The sequence below is a fragment of the Mastomys coucha genome, chromosome X, assembly GCF_008632895.1.
Source record: "Mastomys coucha isolate ucsf_1 chromosome X, UCSF_Mcou_1, whole genome shotgun sequence".
Lineage (NCBI taxonomy): Eukaryota > Metazoa > Chordata > Mammalia > Rodentia > Muridae > Mastomys > Mastomys coucha.
Genome location: NC_045030.1, coordinates 90,671,234 through 90,677,001, shown reverse-complemented (window position 1 = coordinate 90,677,001; position 5,768 = coordinate 90,671,234). Strand labels below are relative to the sequence as shown.

Genomic DNA, 5,768 nt, shown 5'->3' with positions numbered 1-5,768 from the left:
TCTTGCTTCTTCAGTGTGTTGTCTAGACGAGAAGAAAAAGAGAAAGAAAAACAACAGAGAGGTGAGATATGAATCTTTCTGAATCTCATCGACTACTGTAATGTACATCACGTCAGCATGCTGTTTCATTTCTGCCATTTTGCTTTTGAATTTAATGGTCTCCCATTTTTCAGGTCTCTCATTTTAAGTGCTACAACTGTGTGGAGTGCTCGCAGCTCTGGGACTTCTTCAGTCCATCCTCTGCCGGGTTTAAGTCTGAGTGGTTAGTGATTTACACAGTTCACATCCACTAGAGCGAACTCCTTCAAAATGTCATCTCACGAGAGCTGCACAAATGTCACGGAGACCTCTGAGAATGTTAAAGTACTCAGCTGCTTGGGTAAGACTTCTGGTGGCCTGGTGGACACAGAGACAGTTTCTGACATCAAAACGATGGATCCAGAAGTGAGTCTGACACCAAGCAGTGATGTTACTGGCACCACAGACAGCAGTGTTTCTAGCCCTCAAAGTACTGATAAAAGTGCTGGTGACAGTTACTGGGGCTATGAGGGTGATGATGATGATGACAACGATGGTGATGACTTCAGGCTTCCCAGGTTGGAGGACAATTTTATCAGCAGTATGGAAAGCTCATCCAACCCTCAAGAGTTGGAGGCTGGTGAGGTTGTGGGAGGGCAGGGAGGGGGAAGCCTGTTCTGTCATTATGAGCTGAAGGCTGGAGAGGTTGTGGAAGCACGAGATATTCCAAATCTTTCCCACCATTGTGAGTTGGAAGGTGAGGCTGTGGAAGCACCAAGATTGCAAAGCATGGTCCAGCACCATGGGTTGGAGGAAGGGGAGGCTGTGGAGCATGGAGTTGGAAGCTTGTTCCAACGCCACCACCATGCTTTGGGGGCTTGTGAGATTGTGGAGGAACAGGGAGTTGAAGCCCCATTCCACCACCGTGTGTTGGGGGAAGGTGTGGTTGTGGATGATCAGGAAGAGGGCTCTGAGGTGCGTGAACAGACAAGTGAGGACAGCAGTGAGCAATCTGACATTGAAGATGGTAGTTCGATAGATGAATGGATGGCTTTAGACACATCTCCTCTCCCAAGACCTCGATGGAATGTCCTTAATGCCCTTCGCGATAGGCAGCTGGGTTCAAGTGGTCGCTTTGTGTATGAAGCCTGTGGTGCAAGATTATTTGTGCAGCGTTTCTCCCTACAGTATGTTTTTGAAGGTCATGTTGGGTGTGTCAACACTGTTCATTTTAACCAACGTGGCACCCTACTGGCTAGTGGCAGTGATGATCTAAAAGTGATTGTGTGGGACTGGCTTCATCAGCGACCACTACTGAATTTTGACAGTGGCCACAAAAATAATGTATTACAGGCTAAATTCCTTCCTAACTGTAATGATGCCATCTTGGCTATGTGTGGCCGTGATGGGCACGTACGAATTGCACAGCTACATGCTATGGCAGGCACCCATATGACTAAGCGTTTGGTGAAACATGGGGGAGCATCTCATAGACTCGGTTTAGAGCCAGATTCTCCCTCTAGGTTCTTAACTTCAGGTGAAGATGCAGTTGTCTTCAGTATTGACCTCAGACAAACCCAGCCAGCTTCAAAGTTGGTGGTCACCAAAGATGGTGATAAGAAAGTGGGGCTGTATACAATCTATGTGAATCCTGCCAATATCTACCAGTTTGCTGTAGGTGGGCAAGATCAATTTGTGAGGATTTATGACCAAAGAAAAATTGATAAGAATGTCAATAATGGAGTTCTCAAAAAATTCTGCCCCCATCACCTTCTTAGCTGTGAGTACCCAGCATACATCACCTCTCTGATGTACAGTTATGATGGCACAGAGATTCTGGCTAGTTACAATGATGAAGATATTTATATCTTCAACTCTTCTGATAGTGATGGAGCTCAATATGCTAAGAGATATAAAGGGCACAGAAATAATGCCACAGTAAAAGGTGTATATTTCTATGGCCCAAGAAGTGAATTCGTGATGAGTGGTAGTGATTGTGGGCACATCTTCATCTGGGAAAAATCATCCTGCCAGGTCGTTCAGTTCTTAGAGGCAGATGAAGGAGGAACAATAAACTGTATTGATTCCCATCCTTACCTACCTGTGCTGGCGTCCAGTGGTCTAGACCATGAAATCAAGATCTGGTCACCCATAGCTGTTCCTTCCAAGAAGCTTGTTGGCTTAAAGAATGCAGTTAAAATTAATAAGCTAAAACGAGATAATTTTACCTTGCACCACACTTCCCTGTTTGACGACCACATGCTTTGGTCCCTCATGAGACATCTGACACAGTCAACTTACCGAGAAAATTGGAGAGGTATTACAATTGATGTTAGAGGTGGAAATTACAGGGACTCTTCCAGCAGCTCTGATGAGGATGAAAACCAAGAGTCTCAGTGCCAGACATCTACAGGGATGTCCTGAGATACCACCCAAAGCTCAGTTTCACTTCCTAGTACTTTAAAAATCAGATTGAGTAGTAGGTTTTTCCCCCCTTCTTTATGCAGTGATTTATAATGAGAAGTATTTCTATTTCCTCTCCACCTTTTTTCTCCCACCTTCGTATTACTCACTTTTGTCATTTCTTGTTTCCTTGTATAGTATATGACTATAGAAATACAATAGGCTTACTTTGTGTTCTTACAGATAGCCTATAGAATTGCGTGAACTTGGTGAAGAAAAAAAAGTAATAGTCATGTAAGATCTTATTTCTGTTCCTCAAAAAGTGTTGGGTTAAATAAATATTCAGTAACTTGATTCTGAATATTAAGGTGGTTGTTGTAAAATTTTTAAGAAATGTTTGTGTTCCAAAGTAAAGTAAAATAAAACAAACCATGGTGTTTTTCTTTTAAGGTGGACACTTGTTTACACACATGTATGGTTATGGATCCTGCATCTCTTCCACTACAAGGCTCAGCCATTCAGGGAGGCAGGAAGTTGACCACACTTACCCCATAAGCATGATCACTTGGCAGGTCGTGGGCCATAGGGAAGCCTGGGACACCCCTCCAGGGGTGGGAAAGCAGTCTGAGGTGCAGAACATTCTGAGCTGGTTCGGGGTCCCTGGGCCTGCGAAGAGGCCAGGGTCATGGGGTTCCCAGGCTCTTTGGACAACCAGGCTCCTCTGGAAGTCACAGAAGAGCTGAGAATGGAATGTGGGCACATGGGCTGGATATAGCCCTGGGCTAGGGTAGGGGGTCTGAGACAGGGGAGTTCAGGCTGGTCTGGGACTTGAAAGCAGAAGGCTTGAGCTTGGTGGTGGTTGTGGCTGGGAGCTCAGAGAGGCCTTCTATGGGAGGTTAGACAGTGGCTCTATAGGTGATGGTCTAGTTCATGGCTCCCCACAGAGCATCCAGATGAAAAGAGGCAGTCCATGGTTTTAAGGCATTTACTGTCATGGCAGAAAGTGGGTGTGTAAAACCATACCCTAATTCTCAGGGTGGGCATGAGATTAAATACCTTTTCCAGTGAGGAATGTCTGGGAAGGAAAGCTTACTGGATAAGCCCTCCAGGCCTTTAGGAGGAGGGCTCATTAAAATGGTGATCTGTCTTGAGTCTGTATGAGTACAGGTCATGTCTTCTACACGTGGAGGTGCTTGGGATGTTGCCCTTATGTGACTAATGACCACAAATCTATGGGCTGTGGCAAGTGACAGGGGCATGGTGCTCAGGAATAGGAAAAGCTCCTACTGTCCCTTCAGGGTCTCCAGGGCTTTTAGCCTTAGCTCAACCAGGGACCTTGGTGCTTTTCATGGTCGACCCCATACACACACCACACACTTTCTTCTTTGGCTTTCTGCTACAGAAATAGACCAGAGGATAAAGTAGTTTCGTTCCTAATTAGGTAAGGAATTCTATAATTCCTTTGGTTTATTCACATTTTCTGAATCTACATTAATATTATGGAATTATTTAAGCACATTAAAGCTGGAAAGAAAATAGATTCAATCGCTATGTTGTTTAGCCTGCCACTGCAGTGTTTTTTAAATGTCAGGGTTGAGAAATACCATTTTTTACCTTCCAAATATCCTCCTTGGTTAATGTTTTTCTATGAGTTTTTCACTAAATTTGAATAAGTCCTTTATGTTGGAACTATAACAATTGCAATGAGAGATGTTTTATATTTTTATAAAACCAGTTGTTATAAAACTATTACGAAAGTGCTTCTGATGGCTAGAGGTATGGGTTAGTGGTTCAGAGCAGAGGTGACTCTTCCAAATAATTCAGGTTCAGTCCCAGCATGAACATGACAATTTACAACTGGCTGTAACTCCATGTCCATAGCATCTAAAATTCTTTTCTGGATGAGACATTAGGCATGCACTTACTACACAAACACTTCTGGAGGCAAAATATAAAAATAATTTTAAAAGAAATTAAAATGATTTTTGCCATCTAGATAGTGTTTAAAACTGTAATACAGTTTAGAAGAATTTAAGTTGTTTTATTTTTTTGTCTTATTTAATGTAAATTTTGGGTAGGGAGTGACCAAATTCTTATATATATTCATTCATTTATATATATTTGCTTATGGTAAGGAAATGCAAAAAAAACAACTTACCCTAAACTTCCATGAATTATAACACATCCTTCTTTCCAGATTTTTTTTCAAATGAAGGATGTATTGAACATCCCAACAGTGGCTGTCCTTCAATAATTCTTCCTGAAATTGGTATTATGTTTCTTCTCATGGGAGCTTATAGAGACATTTTCACTATAAGATAGACTTTGGAGTGGGAGTTATCTTTTTCACTGTTCACTGAGATTCAGAGTTAAGGATAAATATTTGGGTACCTCAAAGCTTGAAGAATCCCCTACACATTGATTTTTAAGAAAGGGTCCCCAATGAAGGAGTTAGAGAAAGGACCAATGGAGCTGAGGGATTTCCAGCCCCTTAGGACGAACAACAATATGAACTAACTAGTACCCTCAGAGCTCCCAGGGTCTCAACCACCAACCAAGGACTGCACATGGAGGGGTCTGATTGTTCTGGCAGCATGTGTATAGTAGAGGATTGCAAATTCGATCATCAATGGGAGGAGAGGACCTCAGACCTGTGAAGGTTCTGTGCCCCAGTGTAGGGGAATGCCAGGGCCAATAAGTAGGAGAGGGTGGGGTGGCTGGCATGGGGAGGGGAGAGGCAACAGGGGTTTGTTCTTGTTGGTTTTGTTTGTTTGTTTGTTTGTTTGTTTGTTTGGAGGGGAAACTGGGAAAGGAGAAATTTACATGTAAATAAAGAAAATATCTAAATTTAAAAAAAGGGTCAGCAAAGATCTCAAAGAAACTTGCTTGCAGACATCAGTATGTCTGAAATTTACACTGTGGTTTACAATAAAGCATAGAGGAAATGACTCAGTGGTTAAAGCATTGGCTATGCAAGCAAAAATACTGGAGTTCACATTCCTAGAACCTATATAAAAGATGAGTGGGTTTGACAGGTTGCCTGTGTAATCCTGAATATGAGATGAGAAGTGGGACAAAATCTCTAGAGCAAGCTAGCTAGTGCAAACAGTGATTCCTGGGTTCAGCAAGAGACCTTTTGTCTCCATAGAAAATAGAGAGCTCTTGAAGTTGTCTGATACAAACTCTGGTTCTTCAAATACAAAAGCCTGCAAATGTATTTATACAGTTGTACAATTTATATGTAAAAATGAGGGGACATAAAGAAAAGAGAGTTATTCACTAAAATCCTGAGTTTGGAACATCATTTCAAAATGGGTAGTAAGTATTCTAGCAATATTAACACAACA

The 5,768-nt window shown here is 42.3% G+C and overlaps 1 pseudogene; it reads left to right on the top strand.

Annotated features, from left to right (window-relative positions):
- On the top strand, positions 1–2,874 carry LOC116093519 (annotated as a pseudogene).
- Positions 2,875–5,768: the final 2,894 nt, after the last annotated feature.